This window comes from Nycticebus coucang, chromosome 5 (assembly GCF_027406575.1).
Source record: "Nycticebus coucang isolate mNycCou1 chromosome 5, mNycCou1.pri, whole genome shotgun sequence".
In the NCBI taxonomy this organism is placed as follows: Eukaryota; Metazoa; Chordata; class Mammalia; order Primates; family Lorisidae; genus Nycticebus; species Nycticebus coucang.
In genome coordinates, this window is record NC_069784.1 from 23,653,548 (window position 1) to 23,677,474 (window position 23,927).

General features: G+C 40.7%; 1 protein-coding gene and 1 pseudogene across 9 annotated transcripts in view; one reads left to right on the forward strand and one right to left on the reverse strand.

The window, feature by feature from the left end:
- The window catches only part of EVI5 (ecotropic viral integration site 5), a 202,913-nt gene that overhangs the window by 171,296 nt on the left and 7,690 nt on the right, over nucleotides 1-23,927 (reverse strand). The gene's annotated exons all lie outside the window — the stretch shown is intronic.
- LOC128586139 (centromere protein Q-like) lies at nucleotides 4,818-5,654 on the forward strand (annotated as a pseudogene).

Genomic DNA, 23,927 nt, shown 5'->3' on the forward strand with positions numbered 1-23,927 from the left:
GGAACACAACTTGTGATCCCAAGTATTCCCTTTACCTCTCTCTTGAGTTGGATCATTCATTGCCTAAACTCCACGTGTTCCCTTTTCTCAATACATTCATTTTGGTAGGGTACCTGCTCTTATAGTTTCCTGAAAAAGGTTCCATGTGAGGTAAACTTGAGATACAGCGTATGTGAAAATCTAAAAATGCTTTCTACTGTCACCCTTGAAAAACTGGCTGCATTAAAAACTCCTAGATTAGAAATAATATACCAAAAGCCATCACATTGGCTCACACCTGTAATCCTAGCACTCTGGGAGGCCAAGGTGGGTGGATTGCCTGAGCTCACAGGTTAATGACCAGGCACAGACAGAGCGAGATCCTTCCTCTAAAAATAGCTGGGCATTGTGGCGGGCACCTGCAGTCCCAGCTACTCGGGAGGCTAAGGCAAGAGAATTGCTTTGAACCTGAGAGTCTGAAGTTGATGTGAGCTGTGACAACACAGAACTCTACTGAGGGAAACAAAGTGAGACTCTTTCTCAAAAAAAAGAAAAACTAGAAATAATACTCCATCATATTTTTTAAAGATACCACTTTCTTTTGTCTTTTCGCTTCCAGTATTCTTTTCTTTTTTTTTTTTTTTTGTGGTTTTTGGCCAGGGCTGGGTTTGAACCCGCCACCTCCGGCATATGGGACCGGCACCCTACTCCTTGAGCCACAGGCACCGCCCTCACTTCCAGTATTCTTGTTGAAGAGTCTGAAACTAATTTTATTCATTAATCCATTTTCCCTTTACCTCCAGGAACTTCTCTATCTTCATCAGCTCTTTCACTGTGAAAATTCAATAAAATGCCTTAATACAAATCTTTTTCATCAACCAAACTTCCTGCCTCCACCTCCCAAAGTCATCTTGGAAATGTGTAGCTATGAAAGTAAAGAAGAAAGTCAATTTAAATTGGCAACCATTCTTCCTATAAAAATAACTTCTTAAGGCTCGGTGCCCATCCATATGCACCAAGTTGGCAGGTTCAGACCCAGCCCAGGCCCTAACTAACAATGACAACTTCAACAACAACAAAAAACAATGGCTGGGGGCTTAGCACCCATAGCACAGTGGTAACAATGCTAGCCACAAACACTGAGGGTGGCGGGTTCAAACCCAGCCCAAGCCAGCTAAATAATGACAACTCCAACAAAAAAAAATAGCTGGGAGTTGTGGTGTGCACCTGTGGTCCCAGCTACTTGGGAGGCTGAGGCAAGAGAATTTCTTGAGCCCAGGAGTTTGAGATTGCTGTGAGCCAGGACGCCACGGCACTCTACCAAGGGTGACAACTTGAGACCCTGCCTCAAACAAACAAAAAAAAGTAACGTCTTAAAAGAATTTCATTCTTAATAATTTAGTGAGTGATAATTGAATACTGACCAGAAATACTAAAACAACTAGAATGTCAGTTGATACGTCAGAACATTCAGAAACAGCAAGAAAGACAGCCAAAACTGAGGTGAACCAAGTGTTAATTTACAGTATTTCAGCACTGGTTACATCTGAGGACTGATGCTATTTACAAAGAACACCTAACTAGTCCAACAAAGAAAAGTCACAGAAAATAACTCCTGGAGGAAGGAAATAAAGGTAATGCTTTTTAAAAATTTATTTATAAAACAGACAACCTTCAGGCTCGGCGCCTATAGCTCAGAGGGTAGGGTGCCAGCCACATACAACGGAGCTGGCAGGTTCGAACCCAGCCCAGGCCTGCCAAAAGAACAACAGTGACAACTACAACCAAGAAATGGCCAGGCCAGTTGTAGTGGGCACCTGCGGTCCCAGCTGCTTGTGAGGCTGGGGCAGGAGAATTGTTTAAGCCCAAGAGTTGGAAGTTGTTGTGAGCTGTGACGCAACAGCACTCTACCAAGAGTGACATAGTGAGACTGTCTCAAAAAAAAGAGACAACCTTTAAAAGTCCACAAAACATGTAATATTATACCAAACTATTGGATGCAGAGGCTGAAGAACACCTTCAAATGTGGACTAAATCCATGGACTGTAAGATTCACTCATCTGAATCTTCATTTCCAAGGAGAATGCATGACCAATTTCTTCAGCTTCTCTACATGTACACAACATTTTTCGTAAAGCTATGTATCTTTATGGTCTATAGTTTCACATTTGATCCTCACAACTCACTGAGAAGACATTCCAGTAATACTAATTTGACAAGAAATTATTTAGGACCTACTCTGAAAGAAAACTTTATGGGTGATAAATACATTGTCATAAAAAGGACATGTTCTTTTCCCTCATAGAGCTAGTGAAGAAATCAGACAAATAGTGAACAAACAAATGCAGGGAAGGGCACATGACATGAGGACAGCAAACTAAAGAACTTAATTTGACAGGGCGGTTAAGGGCTGCCTTTCTGCAGAGGCAACATTTAAGTTAAGATCTATAAAATGAGCAGAAGTAGCCAGCTGCACAAAGAGCCAGCCACAAAAAAGGAACATGTACAAAGCCCCCGAGGAACTGAAAAATGTGATGGGTTAGAAAAGCACTAACAGAAATATAAAGGGAGCCCTATCACTTATCTAAAATTCTCAGAAGCTGTATTTTAAAAAGTAAAGAGAGGACTGGGCACCGATAGCTCAGCGGCTAGGGCGCCAGCCACATACACCAGAGATGGCAGGTTCCAACCCAGCCCAGGCCTGCCAAACAATGACAACTACAACCAAAAAACAGCCGGGCATTATGGCAGGCATCTATAGTCCCAGCTACTTGGGAGGCTGAGGCAAGAGAATCGCTTAAGCCCAAAAGTTTGAGGTTGCTGTGAGCTGTGACACCATGGCACTCTACCCAGGGTGACAACTTGAGACTCTGTCTCAAAAAAAAAAAAAAGAAAAAAGTAAAGAGAGGTGAAACCAATGAAATTATATTTTAATTATCTCAATATACTCAAAGCATAATTTCAACAGACAAGGAATATTATTACCAATGTAATAGTAATACTAAGTCCAAAATCCAGTGTATTATTATACTTACACCATATCTCAATTTAAATTAGCCACCGTTTAAGAGCTCAGTCACTACATGTAGCTATAGGCAGGAGTACCAGCTATAAGAACTGAGAGACCATCACAGATAAAGCATAGTAGTTTAAGGGGAAGTATAAAAAGAACAGACTGCAAAAACTGACAAAGGTCCAATCATGAAGGGTCTTATAAAAAAGGAATTTGGGACCAAGTGTGGAGGCTCACATCTGTAATCCCAGCACTCTAGAAAGCCCCGGGCAGGAGGATCACTTGAGGCCAGGAGTTCAAGATTAGCCTAGGCAACACAGTAAGACACCCCTCTTTACCAAATTAAAAAAAAAAAAAAAAAAAATTAGCTCTCTCAGATCTGCTTAGTGCAGAAAAAGGAAAACAACAACAACAAATTGGCTGGATATAGTGGCCCATACTATAGTCCCAGCCACTTAGGAGGGTAAGGCAGGACAATCACTTGAGCCCAGCAGTGATTGCACCACTGCATTCCAGCCTGGGCAACAGACTGAGACCTTGTCTTGAATAAATAAATAAATAAATTCCGGGCGGCACCTGTGGCTCAGTGGATAGGGCGCCAGTCCCATATACCAAGGGTGGCGGGTTCAAACTCGGCCCCGGCCAAACTGCAGTAAAAAAAATATAGCCGGGTATTGTGGCAGGCGCCTGTAGTCCCAGCTACTCTGGAGGCTGAGGCAAGAGAATTCCTAGGCCCGGGAGTTGGAGGTTGCTGTAAGCTGTGTGACGCCACGGCACTCTACCAAAGGTGATAAAGTGAGACTGTCTCTACAAAAAAAAAAAAAATTTTTTTTAAATAAATTGCAATTTGTTCCTTTTGTTGTTGTTGTTTGGAGTGTAACTGGAAGCCATTTAGGGTTTTAAACATGGGAATAATGACTTTTTCTGTTTTATAAAGAGAGAATTATCCCCTATAAACAACAGACTACAGTAAAGCAAGAGCAGAAGAGACCAGGCAGGTGACTATTAGACAAATCCAGATGAGAATTAATTTTGATTTAGGCCTCTGTGGGGGCAGCAGAGACAAAGAAATCTAACCCTGTGGAGATGGAAACAAAATAACTTTCTGATAAAATGCAAAGAATAAGGGAGAATCAAGAGTGAACGCTCCTGGCTTGCTTGAACAACTGGTACTGCTGTGTATCAAGACCAGAGAATCTAGTATTGTTTATCGTTGTGTGGCAGAGGGTGCTAGAGTTAATGTAAATGAATCAGGAGTTTTTCCAAATAAAACAGGTTCAGAGAGGTTCACACTTTGGGAACTAAAAAGTACCACAAATAAGACCAAAATGCAGATATTATATAAATTAGGTATAATACCCTCTGAGATAATATACTGTGTGTCCATAATCTATAAATAAAAGTAATCCATTAAGATATGGTTAAGGCCAATATGGTAGCTCATCCCTGTAATCAAAGCCCTTTGGGAAGCCAAGGTAGAAGATCGCTTGAGCCCAGGAGTATAAGACCAGCCTGGGCAATAGCAAGACACTACCTCTACAAAAAAATTTAAAAATTAGCCAGATACAGCCAGAAGCAGGAGGATCCCTTCAGCCCAGGAGCTGAAAGCAACAGTGAACTATGATGATGCCACTGTACTCTATTCTGAGCAACAGAGTGAGACTGTCTCAAAAAAAAAAAAATACACAGAAGTTAAAGAAAAGAACAATACATGGTAGCCTGAGGAAGACAAATATTGTCTGATGTGATTTAGTTTTTAAAGTAATTCTTGGGGGATCTGCTCCGCTTTGGATTGTTTGGGCGCGAATTATCTTCAGCTTGGCTTCCCGAAGGGTTTCTGAGAAATTAGTGATCAAGATGCCTGGTAACCCACATGTTTCCAAGAAAAAGTCTCAACAGTTAAAAAGAAATTCAAAAAGGAAAACTGATGATGATGAAGAGTTGTCAGAGAAAAAGGTTAGAAACACAGGAAAAAGAAATAAAAGTCATTCAAACCATCTGTCTTCTGAAGGACAAACAAAGCATACTAATATAAAACAGATAAAGATAGCACCCAACAAAAGGAAAACCTGGCAACCACTTTCAAAGAGTAGCAGAGAGCAGTTGCAAACAATAATGGAATCAGTAATAACAACAATTTTGAGCAATAGTAGTCGAGAAAAAGAAGAAATACAGTTATTATCTCAACTTATTGAAAAAAAGTTTGCTACAACTTTGTGAAACCCTGAAAGTCCCTCCTGAAAAGCTGAAGGATTTAACTCCTGTGTCAAGTCTACTGGATGTGGAAGGGCACGGGAGCAAGCTAATAAAGAAGGTCTGGCATTATTGCAGGAAGAAATAGAAAAAATGGTAGAGACTGCGGAATTGATGACTGAGGATATTCAGAGCCTAAGAAACAAAATTGAAATTCTGGAAAGTGAGGCAGAAGAGGAAGAGAAGACACTAAAACAAGTGCTTCAAATGGATAGTAGGAGTGTGCTCTCTCTTCCAGAACTTTCTCAGAAAAGTCTCAAAAGCACCCACACTTCAGAAAGAAATTTTGACACTAATTCCAAACCAGAATGCTCTTCTAAAGGACTTGGATGTTCTTCCTAATTCCTCCCAGATTAAGAACATGTTAACACTCATTGAAGAAGCCTATAAGAAACTGGATGCCACCTGAACAGTTTTTTCTTGGAGTGTCCCATATTAATGTTTATGATTTGTGGGGGGTTTTTTGTTTTTTGTTTTTTTCAATGTTTATGATTTGTAAAGCTATTAACCTATGATGATACTGCAGAGGCTGAGGCTTCTGTAGGATTTATTATGCCCTGATAGGCACTTTAAAATTAGCCTCTGTAGATCTATCATTAGTATCTAATGTAGTTCTGAAAATTCTTTTTAGCAGTTGTCACATCTAGGAAATTAGCATTTTTATTGTTGTATCTGCAATTACTTGCCTAAAGCCATTAAAAAGAATAGCAGGCATGACCTAATAGTTTATAAGGGTTAAAAGGAACTCATTTATTGGTTAAACGTGGAATTGTGGTGTGTAAATTAAGTACAGTACCTAGTATGGAAAAGCACAGGAGTTTGCTATTACTAATTCTGTAGCTGATGGGTTGTATTTTCTGCCTGATCGTTTGGAAGATGGAAAATCCTCACTTTTTTACCTTGCTCCTTAGTCTTTTTGGAAAGTGGTTAAGAATTGCCAGCTATGTTTAACTTAGGAGGTAACATCAATATTTTATTTCTTTGGTAGGTAACTGAATCGATTTATTTTCTACTGTCATGAAAGCATATCTTTACTTAAGAAAATTATTTTAAAAGGAACCATAGCACCTTCATTCCCCCTACAATAAAAAAATAAAATAAAATAAAATAAAATAAAAACCCTTTCTTAATAAACCTTTCCCAATGTGGAAAAAAAAAAAAAAAGTAATTCTTGGGGGTGGGTGGCACAGCAAAGTGATGTGCCAGAAGGATCGTTCATCTGAGCTCTCCTAGAACACCTGGGGGAAAAAAAAAGCACAGCCATACCTGGCGCAGGGACCTTATCCAGAGTCATAGCTCAGAGAGCACAGCCAGGAGGTGGTGAGTGGAGTGGTGGAAATCTGATGAATTAGGCAAGTGACTGTGACCTGCTGGGATCACCTGGACCCCCACAGAGCTCTGGGATGGGAGGAAGCTTTTCCAGAGTTTTCATTTGTTGGGGGAAGCTGTGCATTGAATAGAAAGTTTAGAAGAGCAGGCAGACTCAAACAGTATATAGCAACCAGATTTGAATGTCAGTGGGAGTGGATCTGCCATAGGTTTGGTGGCTGGTGAGGCAGCCATACTGAGAAGGTCTGAGCACCCAGGTGGCTGCCATTATAGGAAGGTCATGATAAGGGCTTAGCAGGGGCCTAAAGCACAGCCATCTTAATTCTGCCTGCTGGGATCAGAACGCCACTCTTGGGACGGGCTGAGGAGACTCCCACACACCACAGGAACTGGAGTCAGGAGGCATTGTGAGAGCTGCCCCTGAAGGATTCTTGTGACCTTAAAGATTCCAACCTGGCAGGGTCTGAATGCTGAGGAAACAATCAGGTGATCGCTGAAGGCAACTAAGTTTAGAATAAGGACCACAGATGTTGCTGGCTGTAGGCTTTCTCCTAAAAAAAAAAAAAAGCACCCCCTAGTGTCCCCACAACATATTACAAAATATTGGCACTAAGAGCAAGGATTTCTGTTTATTTGGCCACAAGGAAGAGAATGGCTTTGCTCAGGCTGAGGACACTTCAAGACCTAAGCTCTGAGACAAGGTAATTTGAAGCAAAGGAGGTGGTAAAAAGGAAAAGGAGGAAAAGGAAGACAAGGAGGTAAACAAGAAGAAAGAACACATGAGGAGGAACCAACAGAAACAATATGAGAAACCAAAACAGAGGAACCCCTTCAAGGGACCATGAGGCAGCTACTGCAGAATACTCCATCTATAAAGAATTAATAGGGGTGGCGCCTGTGGCTCAAAGGGGTAGGGCGCCGGCCCCATATGCCAGAGGTGGCGGGTTCAAACCCAGCCCCGGCCAAAAAAAACTGCAAGAATTAATGGATAGGCAGGTGGATTGCTCGAGTTCAAAGGTCCAAGACCAGCTTGAGCCAGCGTGAGGCCTCATCTCTAAAAACAGCCAGGCAGGCTGGGCACCCATAGCTCAGAGGTTAGGGCACCAGCCACATATACGGGGGACTAGTGGGTTTAAACCCAGCCCGGGCCTGCTAAACAATGACAACTACAACAAAAAATAGCTGGGCATTGTGGCAGGCACCTGTAGTCCCAGCTACTTGGGAGGCTGAGGCAAGAGAATCACTTACAACCAAGAGTTTGAGGTTGCAATGAACTGTAATGCCACAGCACTCTACCAACGGAGAAATCATGAGACTCTGTCCTAGGGAAAAAAAAAAAAAAAAAAAGCCAGTCATTGGGGCTGGCACCTGCAGTCCCAGCTATTTGGGAGGCAGAGGCAAGGGGATTGCTTGAGCCCAAGAGTTTCAGGTTGTGTGAGCTATAACACCATGGCACTCTACCAAGGGCAACAAAGTGAGACTCTGTCTCCAAAAAAAAAAAAGAATTAATGGACTTGACAGAAAGGAATTTAAAATATGGATGATGGGTGAGGGGCTCTTCTACAAATGGAACTTTGTCCTGGAAGTGAAAACAATGTAGCCTAAATATTATACACTCATATTAATCTGAATAAATTTCAATAAAAAAATAAAATAAAATACGGATGATAAAAGATAGAAAAAGGAATGGACGAGAAAATGGAAAGACAGAAGCAAAAGTCAGATGAGAGATATGTAGAATATAGAAAAGATGGCAGAGCTCAAGGAAATAAAGGAGGCAATCAGGGAATGTAAAGATGCAGTAGAAAGTATCAAAAATAGCTTAAACCATAGAGAAGAAAGAACCTCAGAGCTACAGGATAAAGTTTTCAAGTTAACCCAGCTAGTTAAAGAGGAAAAAAGAGGAGAGAGAAAGCAAAACAGGCACTTAGAGAACTTCGAGAAACCATGAAGCATTCAAACATGAAGAACAGGGATTCCTAAAGGGGAAGAAGATTGTCTCAAAGGAACAGAAGCCCTACTGGAGACTAACATAAATAAAAACAGGGTCCCAGGTTTTACTAAAGACCCTGACACACTCCATTCAGACGGATATGGAACACCAGGTCATCTCAAGCCAAACAGAGTCTCTCCAAGACACACTGTAATGAACCTGTCCAAAGTCAAGATGAAAGAAAAAATTCTGCAAGCAGCCAGGAGTAAGCGCCAACTGACCTACAGAGGTAGAACCATTAGGTTGACAGCAGACTTTTTTTTTTTGAGACAGAGTCTCAATTTGTCCTCTCAGTAGAGTGCCGTAGAATTATAGCTCACACCAACCTCCAACTCTTGGACTCAAGCAATTCTCTCTCCTCAGTCTCCCGAGTAGCTGGGACCTCAGTTGCCTGCAACAGTCCCAGGCATTTTTAAAGATGAGGGCTCACTGTGGCTCAGGTTGGTCTCAAACCCATGAGTTCATACAATCCACCAGCTTCAGCCTCCCACGTGGAAGGCTTACAACACACCCAACCTCCGACAGCAGACTTTTGAACTGAAACCTTCCAAGCCAGAAGATCACAGTCATCCACTTCAACTTTCTTAAACAAAACAACTTCCAGCCCAGAATTCTGTATCCTGCTAAACTAAGCTTGGAAATTGATGGAGAAATCAAATCTTTTGTGGATACACGAGCACTGAGAAAATTCGCCACAACAAGACCAGCTCTACAGAAAATACTTAGATTTATTCTCAACACTGACCATTACAATGGACCACCAGGCAAGTAAACACCCAGAAGCTAACGGTCAAAACTTCCACATAGCTTCCACAATGGTAAAAATGATAAAACTACACAACAGACTTTTATAAAATAAGATCAATAGAACTCCATCACGATCATCAATTCTCTCAATAAATGTCAATGGACTGAATTCACCACTGAAGAGGCACGGGCTGGCTTATAAAAAAGCACAAGCCATATATATGCCATTTCCAGGAGTCACACCTAGTCTTGAAGGACAAATCAAGGCTCAGGGTTAAGGGATGGAAAACAGTATTTCAAGCAAATGGAAAGCAGAAGAAAGGAAGGGCTGCCATCTTATTTTCAGATACAAGCAGATTTAAAGCAACTAAAGTTAAGAAAGACAAAGATGGACACTTTATACTGGTCAAAGGGACAATAAAACAAGAAGACATTTCAATTTTAAATATTTATGCACCCAACTTAAATGCTCCCAGATTTATGGAACAGACCTTGAGGGGTCTGAGCAATATGATATCCCATAACACCTTAACAGTCAGGGACTTTAACAACCCTCTGACAGAACTGCACAGATCTTCTAAACAGAAAATATGCAAAGGATTTAAATGTGACCCTAGAACAAATTGGATTAATGGACATACACAGAACACATCATCCCAAAGCTAAGGAACATACTTTTTTTTTTTTTTTTTTTTTTTGGCAACAGAGTCTCATTTTTTTGTCCTTTCTAGAGCTCCCTGGCATGACAACTCACAGCAGCCTCAAACTCTTGAGCTCAAGCAATTCTCTTGCCTCAGCCTCCTGAGTAGCTCGGACCACAGGCACCTGCCACAACACCCAGCTATTTTTAGAGACAGGGTCTAACTCTGCCTCAGGCTGTTCTCAAACCTGTGAACTCAGTGCAATCCACCCACCTCGGCCTCCCAGAGTGCTAGGATTACAGGTGTGAGCCACCACATCCGGCATGGAATATACATTTTTCTCAACAGCCCATGGTACGTATTCCAAAATCAACCACATTCTAGGACACAAATCAAACCTCAGCAAAATTAAAAGAATAGAAATTATACCTTATAACTTTTCAGACCACAAGGCAATAAAAGTAGAACTCAACTCCAACAAAAAACATTCATCCCCACACAAAGACTTGGAAATTAAACAACCTTGTGCTGAATGATAGTTGGCTTCCAGAAGAGATAACAGAGGAAACTGTTAAATTTCTCAAACATAACAACAATGAAGAGACAAGTTACCAAAACCTATGGGGTAGCAAAGGTAGGTAGGTAGCAAAAAACGTCTTAAGAGGGAAATTTATCACATTAGATGCCAATATTCATAAAAGAGAAAGAAAGCACATCAACAAACTTATGAACCATCTTATGGAATTGGAAAAAGAACAATTTAACCCTAAATCCAGCAGAAGAAATAACCAAAATTAAATCTGAGATAAATGAAATTGAAAACAAAAGAATCATTCAGAAAATTAATGAAACAAAAGTTGGGTTTTCAAAAAAATAAATAAAATCGATAAACCTTTGGCCAAATTAACTAGAAACAGGAAAGTAAAATCTCTATTAACCTCAATCAGAAACAATCAAGGAGAAATAACAACAGATGCCCCAGAGATACAAGAGATCTCTCTGAGGACTACAAGAAACTCTATGCCCAGAAATTTGACAATGTGGAGGAAATGGATCAATAACTGGAACCACACCCTCTCCCTAGACTTAACCAAGAAGAAACAGATCTCTTGAACAGACCAATTTCAAGAACTGAGATAGAAGAAACAACAAAAATGTCCCAACAAAAAAATGCCCTGATCCAGATGGCTTCACACCAGAATTCTATCAAACCTTCAAAGAAGAGCTTATACCCATACTGCAGAAATTATTCTAAAAAACTGAAAAGGAAGGAATCTTCCCTAACACATTCTATGAAGCAAACATCACCAATACCAAAACCAGGAAAAGACTCAACTAAAAAGGAGAATTTCAGACCAATTTCACTAATGAATATAGATGCAAAAATTCTCAATAAAATCCTAGCCAGTAGATCACAGCTCCACATTAAAAAAATCATTCATTATGGGCGGTGCCTGTGGCTCAGCGGGTAGGGCACCGGCCCCATATGCCGAGGGTGGCGGGTTCAAACCCAGCCCCAGCCAAACTGCAACAAAAAAAATAGCCGGGCGTTGTGGCAGGCGCCTGTAGTCCCAGCTACTCGGGAGGCTGAGGCAAGAGAATCGCCTAAGCCCAAGGATTTGGAGGTTGCTGTGAGCTGTGTGACGCCACGGCACTCTACCGAGGGCGATAAGGTGAGACTCTGTCTCTACAAAAAAAAAAAAAAAAATCATTCATTATGCGCAGCACCCGTAGCTCAGTGAGTAGGGTACCAGCCACATACACCAAAGCTGGCCAGTTCGAACCCAGCCCAGGCCAACTAAAACAATGACAACTGCAACAAAAAAATAGCCAAGCATTGTGGTGGGCGCCTGTAGTCCCAGCTACTTGGAAGGCTGAGGCAAGAGACTGGCTTAAGCCCAAGAGTTGGAGATTGCTGTGAGCTGTGATGGCACAGCACTCTACCCATGATGACATCTTGATACTGTCTCAAAAACAAACAAACAAAAAAAAAGAAAACAGAGGATCACTTAAGCCCAAGTTGGAGGTTGCTGTGAGCTATGACACTCTGGCACTCTATCCAGGGTGACAGCTTGAGCCTCTATCTCAAAAAAACAAAACAAACAAAAAAAAAAAAAACAATGTACAGTTCAGTAGCATTAATTATATCCACAGTGATGTGCCACGATCACCACTATTTACAAAACTTCTCAACATCCCAAATAGAAACTCTATATCCATTTCCCCTTCCCTTCAACCTCGTATAACCTCTAATCTACTTTCTGATTCTATGAATTTTCCCATTGCAGATATTTCATGTAAGTAGAATCATACTCATGATTACCTGTAAAGTAAGCCTTTTCTGTCTGGCCTATCTTACTCAGCATAATGTTTTCAAGGTTTATTCAATTGTAGCACATATGGGAACTTCATTCCTTTTTTGAATGAGTAAATTCATAGAAGACACACTGTGTTTACCCAGTCATCTTCTGGTGGACACATGGGCTGTTTCCACCTTTTGCCTCTTGTGCATAATGCTGCTATGAACACTGGTATGCAAGCACCAAACCGATTTTACTAGAAGGGAAAGCCAGCAGAGGAACTATAAAGGAAAACAGTAACAGAAGCTGCCTGAAGCAATTATCACAACAAAATTCAAGAGAATATAAGACATTAACTTCATGGTAACTGATTCTTCCAAATTTTCTTTAACAAATATGTATTATTTGCATAAATGAGGGGAAATCACTTTTGTAGAGTGATGACAAGATACTTAGATAAGACACAAGATAAGACACTTTTGTCATGACAAGATAAATATGTTCTAATCCAAAAAAATATACAATAAGGAAATAAAAGCGCAAGAGCAACACAATGTGAAGCAAAACATTAAGAGATCACTACTGAGGTCAGCGTTGCAGTTTAGCAGCACTACTGAAAACAGAGGGAGCAGAGCTGCCTCTGATGTATCTTGTTTTTTCAGTTCTGAACAAAGAGGAGGTACTTGATTGCCCCCCAAGTACATAACAACACAGATTCTGATACACACTGAGCTAGTGGTTCTCAATCTTCCTACTGTCGGGTCCCTTCACTACAGTTCCTCACAACATGAGGAAAAAGTTGAAAGCCGGCCACGTAATTTAATGCCTGACATTAGGAAGGTTGAGAACCATTGCACTAGACACTCGACAAAGTTGGCTGAAAGAATGAATAGGATGGATAATTCTACAAATCTGTAAGCTCTACCACCTGCACCATACTTTTTAAATTACTTATACTCTTAGCATCTGAAGTTTTACAATAAGTTTTGTTATTTTTTTTATTGTTAAATCATAGCTGTGTACGTTAGTGCAATCAAGGGGTACAATGTGCTGGTTTCATATACAATCTGAAATATTCTCATCAAACTGTTCAACGTAACCTTCATGGCATTTTCTTAGTTATTATATGTAGACATTTGTATTCTGCATTTAGGAGGTTTCACCTGTACCCAATAAGTTTTAAAAGAACAATAAACTTAAAGTGGCAAGTGAATGAATGACAGAAAATTGTATTTCAGGATTCATTATTTAAACTGTAACTTGACTGCTTAAATAAGATTACAAATCTATAGCACAATATTTTTCGAGATTTGTAATATCAAACAGATCCAAACAGGATCTTATTTGCTTCCAAAAAAAACACAGCAATATATCAAATTTAGAAGTATATTCTAGGGCGGCGCCTGTGGCTCAGTGAGCAGGGCGCCGGCCCCATATGCCGAGGGTGGCGGGTTCAAACCCGGCCCCGGCCAAACTGCAACCAAAAAATAGCCGGGTGTTGTGGCGGGCGCCTGTAGTCCCAGCTACTCGGGAGGCTGAGGCAGGAGAATCGCTTAAGCCCAGGAGTTAGAGGTTGCTGTGAGCTGTGTGACGCCACAGCACTCTACCAAGGGCCATAAAGTGAAACTCTGTCTCTACAAAAAAAAAAAAAAAAAAAGAAGTATATTCTAAAATGTTTGCTCAAATTTCAAAATGCCCTATGTCAATGTGAGTATACAAAATTGTTAATTTATACCTGTACTCTGCATTATATCTCTTCAAGGTATTGAAAATTCAGCCTACAAAAACTTGGTATTTCACTTGACTAGCCCCAAAAATAAAACTTGATATACAACTGAATAAATAAGTAGATTTTTTCAAAATTACTATTCCAGCAAGATTTTATTTACTTATTTATTGAGACAGTCTCATGGTGTTGCCCCAGCATGCCCTGGCATTACTGATCACAGCAACCTCAAACTCTTGGGCTGAAGTGATCCTCTTGCCTCAGATTACTCAGTAGTTGGGACTACGGGCACCAGCCACAATACCTGGCCAGTTTTTCTGTTTTTAGTAGAGACGGGGTCTCACTCTTGTTCAGGCTGGCCCTGAACTCCTGAGCTCAAGCATCAGGTGTGCACCCCACTGGGCCTCCAGTGAGATTTAAGATTGATACAAAGGTAGTATCTTGTTACAATAGGATTTAAAACTGACACAAATGTAATATCTTCAATATTTTAAACATGTTACAAGAATTATTGCTCTAATTCTAGAAATAGAAATAAAACACCATAATTATATAAATGACAATGTCTTATATGTTGCAGGTATTAACAATATGGAATGTAGCTTCTTTTTTTTTTTTTTAAAACATAGCCTGGGCCGGGCATGGTGGCTCACGCCTATAATTCTAGCACTCCAGGAGGCCAAGGCGGGTGGACTGCTTGAGCTCAGGAGTTCAAGACCAGCCTGAGTGAGAGTGAGAACCTGAGGTTGCTGTGAGGGATGACGCTACGGCACTCTACTGAGGGTGACAAAGTAAGACTCTGTCTCAAAAAAAAAGAAAGAAAGAAAAACTATCTGCTATCTGGGTATTGTGGCAGGTGCCTGCAGACCCAGCTACTTGGGAGACTAAGGCAAGAGAATCACTTGAGCCCAAGAGTTTGAGGTGGCTGTGAGCTATGATGCTAAGGCACTCTACCTAAGGCAACAAAGTGAGACTATGTAACAAAAAAAAAAAGCCTATAAATATCCACAAAGCATTTCAAACCATGTCTTTCACTTATTTAAATTAGTATCTGTCAAAGAGACAAGAAGTGAAGATACAGAGAGCACTGGATTCAACAGGAATCAAAACAGAAAAGTAGGAATTGCAGCGAAAGGAAAAAAACAGGAAATAATGGTAACATCGCTGACAATTCTCTTTCCTTAGATGTCTATGGGACATGTTTTACCAAATTAATATTTTCCACAAGCACATTTCTCTTTCTGATCCTTCCTACCTCTAGAGCTAAACTTCAGAAAAGAAAACCTCACACACAATATCACACCACTACTGCTGCTACCACACCATTACTACAGGCTTCAGTGTGTGCCCAGCACTTTACAAACGTTACCTTATTTAATCCTCACAGTAACCCTTAGACTTTACTAAAGTTTATGGAGATTAAATAACGTGCCAGGATCCTTAAGCTAAAAAATAATGGAGCCAAGATATTAAACAATTCAACCCTGAAACAAATGTCCTGACAACTGTAAATCAATGATAAGAAGGTAAGCTAAAACCAACCATAGAACATAAAAATATAGCACATCAGAATATGTCATGACAGACAGGGCCTGCCTAAAACTAATCTCATTATCTATTTAAGAAATTCAATTAACCAAAGTATTAAGAAGGCAAATATATTTGAAAGTGAAATTGTCAACATAGCACATGACAATTCCTAACTTCCTTGAACATACCCTCTGATAGACTGCATTTAATTTTTTTGCTCCTAGATCAATGTGATAACATTAGCTTCAGTGGGGCAGCACCTGTGGCTCAGTGAAGAGGGCGCCGGCCCCAAGTAGCTGTGACTGCAGGCACCTGCCACAATACCTAGGGTGGCAGGTTTGAACCCAACCCCGGCCAAACTGCAACAAAAAATAAAGCCGGGTGTTGTGGCGGGCGCTGTAGTCCCAGTTACTTGGGAGGCTGAGGCAAGAGAATCGCCTAAGCCCAAGAGCTAGAGGTTGCTCTGAGCTGTGATGCCACAGCACTATACTAAGGGCGACAAAGTAAGACTCTATCTCTTAAAAAAAAACAGTAGGTTCAGTGAACTAGATGACACCACTGCACCCTAGCCTGGGCAAATGAATAAGACTGTGTCAGAAACAAACAGAATGGGTGTGATGGCTCACACCACCCACCTGGGAGGCCAAAGTAGGAGGATCCCTTGAGTTCAGGAGTTCAAGACCAGCCTAAGCAAGATCAAGACCCCATCTCTACTAAAAATAAAAAAATTAGACAGGCGTTGTGGTGGACACTTATAGTCCCAGCTACTTAGGAGGCTGACTCAGGAGGATCTCTCGAACCCAAAGTTTGAGCATACTGTAAGATAGGCTGAGGCCATGGCACCCTAGCCCGAACAACAGAGCTAAACTCTTTAAGGAGAAACAAAAAATAGCATTTTATATAAAAGGAAACCTCCCCGCTTTGTAAACTACAGCAACAGTTTCTAGAGAAAATGAAAAGAAGGAAACAGTATTAATAGAAAAGCACTCAATGGCTACCACATCACAACTACATACCTACATCAGAAGTAAATAAAAATTTATGTGGCCTGCTCTCAACTTTTAAACATACTGTTCTACCATATTTAAAACTCTTACTAATCGGGCGGCGCCTGTGGCTCAGGGAGTAGGGCGCTGGCCCCATATGCAGAGGGTGGTGGGTTCAAGCCCAGCCCCGGCCAAACTGCAACCAAAAAATAGCCGGGCGTTGTGGCGGGCCCCTGTAGTCCCAGCTGCTCGGGAGGCTGAGACAGGAGAATCGCGTAAGCCCAAGAGCTGGAGGCTGCTGTGAGCCGTGTGACGCCACGGCACTCTACCCCAGGGCGGTACAGTGAGAGTCTGTCTCTACAAAAAAAAAAAAAAAAAAAAACTCTTACTAATCTTGGCCGGGCACAGCGGCTCATCCTAGCACTCTGGGAAGATGAGGCAGGACGACTATTTGAGCCCAGGAGTTCAAGACCAGCCTGGGAAAAAGCCAGACTCCATCTCTAGGTTAAAAAAAAAAGGCTCGGCACCTGTAGCTCAGAGGCTAGGGTGTTAAGTCATATACACCAGAGCTGACGGGTTCAAATCCAGCCAGGGCCTGCCAAACAATGACAACTACAACAAAAAAAAAATAGCCGGGTGAGGGACTTTACCTAACAATTGCAATCAGTGTAACCTGGCTTATTGTACCCTCAATGAATCCCCAACAAAAAAAAAAAAAGAAAGAAAAAGAAAACCTAAAATAAGATGGTATCAACAGTTTCAAAAAAAAAAAAAAATAGCCGGGTGTTGTGGTGGGCGCCTGTAGTCCCAGCTACTTGGGAGGCTGAGGCAAGAGAATCCTTAAGCCCAAAGAGTTTGAGGTTGCTATGAGCTGTGACTCCACAGCAATCTACCCAGGGTGACATACTGAAACTCTGTCTAAAAAAAAAAAAAAAAATTAAAAATTTAGAGAATTTTCTTTTGTAAATCCAAATTATCACAGAAAAAAATGGAAGTTCAAGTACTCTGTAATCTCACTCCCAAAGACAGCCATATATGGTATACATTCACACACATATATACCCATCAGGATTTCTTTTGTAATAACATGCAGGCTGACATGTAGCTATGTATGGATTATTAAATTTTTTTTAAACTTAGATCTTACACAAATTTGACAATTTTTTAACTTAATGTACTTTGATCCTCTGTCCTTGTACTTGTGGTACACAGACTAATGGCCCCTAAAAAGCTCCATATCCTAATAATACCTGGAACTTGTGAATATGTTCCCTCATATGGCAAAAGGGATTCCGCAGGTATGATTAAGCTAAGAATCTTGAGATGAGGTTACCATGAATTATCTGGGTTGGGCCTGATATCATCTGCCTTATGACAGAGAAAATGATGTGAAAGAATAAACAGAAAGAGTTGAAGATGCTACATTACTGGCTTTGAAGGGGCCAAGAAATGCAATGCCAGGGGCCAAGGAATACAAGGAATGCAGCTGTAGGAGCTGGAAAAGGCAAGGTTTCTCCACCAGAGCCCTCAGAAGAAACCAGTCCTGCTGACACCTTAACTGTAACCCAGTGAAACACTTTGGACTCTGACCTTCAGAACTGAAAAAGACTAAATTTGCACTGTTTTAAGCTACTAAATTTGTGCTAATTTGCTATAACAGCATAGTTAGGTAATACAGTGTGTGTGTGTGTGTGTGTGTGTGTATCATTCCATTAGCTATTATATACTGTACGATATCATATAAATGTCCCATATTTTATTTAACCATTCCTGTATTGACAGATACTTGGGTTGCCTCCAGTACTTTTACTCTCAAATACTAGATACCATGAATACCTCTAACACATCTTTCCACATTTGTTATGTTTTTCTAAAATTTTTCCATAAAGTACAACTTCTGGGTCAAGCAACATAAGTTTTAACGGATATAAAAGAAACCTCCAACAGTCTTATTTATTTTTACTCACATTAACAACATTCTAGCTCCTCTCTCCAAAGTTCTATTCTTTCAGCTTCTGTTAAATCACTTTCCTGGGTTTCCTTAAAATGGGTAGTCCTTCCATTCCTTTGCAGAGTCGTCATCATCAGCTCATTTCCATGGCATCTCAGCTCACAGCAACCTCCAACTCCCAGGCTTAGGCGATTCCCTTGCCTCAGTCTCCCGAGCAGCTGCAACTACAGGCGCCTACCACAAAGCCCAGCTATTTCTGTTGTTGCAGTTTAGCCGGGGCTGGGCTGGAACCCGCCACCTCGGTGTATAGGGCCTACCCACTGAGCCACAGGAGCTGCCCAATCAGCTCATTTCTTTTTTTTTTTTTGCAGTTTTTGGCTGGGGCCAGCGCCTACTCTTTTGAGCCACAGGCGCCACACCCCTCAGCTCATTTCTTAAGTGTCAGGGTCCCCACAGTTCCAATTTCACCCTGGACTCTGTCCTTTACACGTACTTCCAAAGATATCTCATCTACTTTCTTTTATCCCAATTGCTACTTATGAACAAAACACAATTCATCACCTCTCCTTCCTTCTAAATCTATACCTCCACTGTGCTCACTCTATTAATGACCATCACATCAATACTCAGCAACCTATGATAGATACCTGGGCACCACCTGACCCCTCCTTTATTCTCATCCCACATACTAAGTCCAAGGATTTCCATGTTCCTATAGCTCTGGAATCCATAAGCTACTCTCTTTCCTTACCCGTTTCTGAATCAGGAATGCATCAATTTTCAACTGTATCACTTTATTAGGGGTTTTCTGTCAAGTCTTATGACCCTCCCGCCCCGTATCAAAATAATCTTTCTGAAACTCTATTCTGATTTGTCACTGAACTAGATCTCTCATATTACTGGTTGGAATGTACAACAGTATAACTTCTTAGGAAAATTGTTTAGCAGTATCTTCTAAAGTTAAACCTACATCTTCCCTATGACCCTGTACTTCCGCCCCTAGTTATTAACCCAAAAGAAATGAAAATGCATGTCTACAAAAAGACTCATAGGCAAATGTTCACAGCAACTGTATTTATAATAGTCAAATAGAAGAATGGACAATTGTGACAATTGTAAAAGATATGATATTTTATCCTATCTTTTAATCTATGATAAAAGACGTCAGAACAATAGAGACTCACTAAAGGTACCTTGGTAGGAGAGATTCACACAGGTGTATGTTTTTCAAAATTCACTGAATTTTATAGTTAGATATGCATTATAGATAAAATATACATGTAATGAAATGCATTATCTCAAAAAATGTTAAAGCAAATACTAAGACCTAAAACTTTTACTTCACTCAGTACTTCTTTCTTAATTTACCTAAAAAGCCTCAAGATTTAAGAAAAATTAAACTAACCCATCTGAGCACAGAGGCTCACATTTGTAATCCCAACACTTTGGGAGACCAAGGTTAGAGAATCACTTAAGTCCAGGAGTTCCAGATTGCAGTGAGCTATGATCATGCCACTGCACTCCAGCCTGTGCAACAAAGTGAGACCCCATCTCCTTTAAAAAAAAAAAAAAAAAAAGGCTTGGCACCTGTGGCTCAAGTGGCTACGGCGCCAGCCACATACACCTGAGCTGGTGGGTTCGAATCCAACCCGGGCCCGCCAAACAATGACGGCTGCAACCAAACAATAGCCAGGCGTTGTGGCAGGCACCTGTAGTCCCAGCTACTTAGAAGGCAGAGGCAGGAGAATCGCTTGAGCCCAGGAGTTGGAGGTTGCTGTGAGCTGTAATGCCATAGCACTCTACCCAGGGTAACAGCTTGAGGCTCTGTCTCAAAAAAAAAAAAGAAAGAAAGAAAAGGAAAGGAAAAAGGAAAAAAAAAAATTAAACTATCCCTAATTTACCCTTTAAAAAAATTAGTTCTCGGGCGGTGCCTGTGACTCAAGGAGTAGGGCGCTGGTCCCATATGCCAGAGGTGGCGGGTTCAAACCCAGCCCTGGCCAAAAACCACAAAAAAAAAAAAAATTATTTCTCAGATGGCACCTGTGGCTCAGTGAGTAGGGCACTGGTCCCATATACCAAGGGTGGCAGGTTCAAACCCAGCCCCTGACAAACTGCAACAAAAATAGCCGGGCACTGTGGCAGGCACCTGTAGTCCCAGCTACTTGGGAGGCTGAGGCAAGAGAATCGCCTGAGCCCAGGAGTTGGAGGTTGCGGTGATGCCACGGCACTCTACCGAGGGCTACAAAGTGAGACTCTAATTCTAAAAAAAAAATTATTTCTCTCAGAAACAAGAATATATCAACTGTGCCTTCCCCTGGCTTATAAATTTTGTGAGCTGGCGGCACTCGTAGCGAGTAAAGCGCCAGCCACATACAGTGAGGCTGGCAGGTTCAAACCCAGCCCGGGCCAGCTAAAACAACAATGACAACTGCAACAAAAAAAATAGCCGGGCGTTGTGGTGAGCGCCTATAGTCCCAGCTACTTGGGAGGCTGAGGCAAGGGAATCACTTAAGCCCAAGAGTTTGAGGTTGCCTGTGAGCTGTGAGACCAGGGCACTCTACCGAGGGTGACACAGTGAGACTCTGTCTCAAAAAAGCAAAACAAATAAATAAAACAAAATAAATTTTGTGAGCAAGAATTTTATCTATGTAGAACAGATAACAATCTCCCCAATACCTGTCATTATACTTGACACATAAGAGATGCCAAACATTATCTTTGGTGTTTCTTAACAATCTATCCACAATATTGATAACACTGTTAAATTTTTAGATCATTTATTGACTCGTTTTACTAATCCTGTGCTATGTTAAATATAAATGTACTATCATGGAGCAGCGCCTGTGGCTCAGTCGATAGGGCACCGGCCCCATATACCGAGGGTGGCAGGTTCAAACCCGGCCCCGGCTGAACTGCAACCAAAAAATAGCTGCGCGTTGTGGTGGGCGCCTGTAGTCCCAGCTACTCGGGAGGCTGAGGCAAGAGAATCACTTCAGCCCAAGAGTTGGAGGTTGCTGTGAGCTGTGTGATGCCACAGCACTCTACCAAGGGCCATAAAGTGAGACTCTGTCTCTACAAAAAAAAAAAAATGTGCTATCATGCTTGACAACTTTTATAACCCTGCTCATGTGGCAACAGAACAGATGCTTCTTCATATTTTCAAAACAGCATCCAAGATGCCTTTAATCTTGTCTTTGTCTATTACATGCATTCCAAAGGAATCCAGTGTGGTGGGGATATGTTCCAAGACCCTCAGTGGATGTATGAAACTGGAGATAATACTGACCTCTGTATAGATTATCCTGTGTTTTTCTCCTCTACATACATAACTATGATAAAGTTTAATTTATAAATTAGGCACAGTAATGGATTAAGAATAATAATTAGGCTATAATTAGTGTAGTATTAGTAAGTAAATATAAATAAGGGTAATACCTGAATACAAGTACTACAATATAGCAACAATCAATCTGATAACTGAAACAGCTACTAAGTAACCAGTGCATACAGCAAGGATATGCTGGACAAGGTTGATTCATGTGTCTGGTCCATCAGCATAGGATGGCACATAATTTAAAATTAGGAATTGTTGAATTCTAGAATTTTCCATTTAATATTTTCAGAATGAAGTTGACCACTGGGAACTTAAACCATGAACATGGGGATATTACTGTATTCAAATGTGTTACATTTTTATGGCTTATTCCCCAAAATTCATTTTCAACTTACTTCAAGAGCTATCTTCTCAGGCCAGTCAGGGTGGCTCACTCCTGTAATCCTAGCACTGTGGGAGGCCAAGGTGGGTAGATCACCTAAGTGAGAGTGAGATCTGTCTCTAAAACAGCCAAGTATAGTGGGCATACACCTGCAGTCTCAGCTACTTGGGAGGCTGAGGCAAGAGGATCACTTGAGCCCAATAGTTTGAGGTTGCCATGAGCTATGACAACTATAGCACTCTACAGACGGTGACGGTATTAAAAAAAAAAAAAGAAAAGAAAAAAAACACAGCTATGATTTTACAATAAAAATAAATTAATTAAAAAAAAAAAGCCTCATCTTCTCACTATCAAATTATGGCTCAGTCTTCTAACTATCTTGATTTCTGGTATACCTGGAGATAATACATTCTTTCTCCATTATTTCTCATGTATTTCATTCAAATATCATAGTATATAATTGCTCATTAAAGCTACAATTTAATCCATTATCTGCTGACACTGTTCAAATAACTCACTGACATAATTTATGAGAATAATGGATTCTTTTCTAACCCAGAAAAAGATCCATAGACCAAAGAAGACTGCAAGTAATTATTTAAGAACTAACTCAAAGACAAAATCCTCCTCTTCCCTTAAAAAAAATTATGCTCTATAATAAAGCCAGTTCTATTCCTGCCACTCATCAAAGTCCCTTTCAAGAACATGGAAACTAGCAGTTCCTTAAGTAGAGTCCTAACAATGAACTTTCAAGACACTGAATTGCAAAACCAACAATGAAAACCTCTGTAATAGCCATTTGCACTAGCTTTCTCTGGAACACTTTTCAGAGTAATGACCGTTTAGCGGTTGGATGAATACAAAGAACAATCAGCAAGCACTAAACCCACATTGTCTTTGGCCACTTAAAAGGACAAACTGCAAACAGCACAGGCAGGGTGCTTTATTATTTTACAGATATAGTAATAAACAGCTGGAAATGCAACAATACATAATAAGAAATGAAATGACCTTTCCAGAGCAAACTAATGGGGTCACAGTCCACAGGTTCTATCTACAAAACACGAATTAACCTACATGTGTCCAATGAAGAAAGATTATCATAATACCATGACAGATTGTAAAAACTGCCAATGTCATCTCTGATTGACATTTTGAATTTTACAAGCAAACACAAAAGTAAAATGCAATCATGTGCCACACAGTAACATTCTGGTAAACAAGAGATCACATATAGACAGTGATCCCATAAAATTATAATACCATACTTTTACTGTATCTTTTGTATGTTTAAGTACAGAAATGCTTACCATTGTGTTACAATTGCCCATAGTATTCAGTTCAGTAAGGTGTTGTACAGGTTTATAGACTAAGCAATAGCTATACCATACAGCCTGGGTGTGTAGAAGGCTATCATCCTTCTGTGATGTCTGCACAACGATGAAATCACCTTATGAAACATTTCTCAGATACATCCGGGAACATATCCCTGAAGTTAAAGGACATCTAACTGAATGTGCAACAAGAAGGCCAGTAAGGATTTTGTGCCGTGGAAAACAGACTTTTGTATTTTATAAAAATTGTTAAAAATTAATTTGAAAAGCAAAATATGGTGATGACAGCTTTTTTTTTTTTTTTTTGAGACAGAGCCTCAAGCTGTAGCCCTGGGTAGAGTGCTACGGCATCACAGCTCACAGCAACCTCCAACTCCTAGGCTCAAGTGAGTCTCCTGTCTCCGCCTCCCAAGTAGCTGGGACTACAGG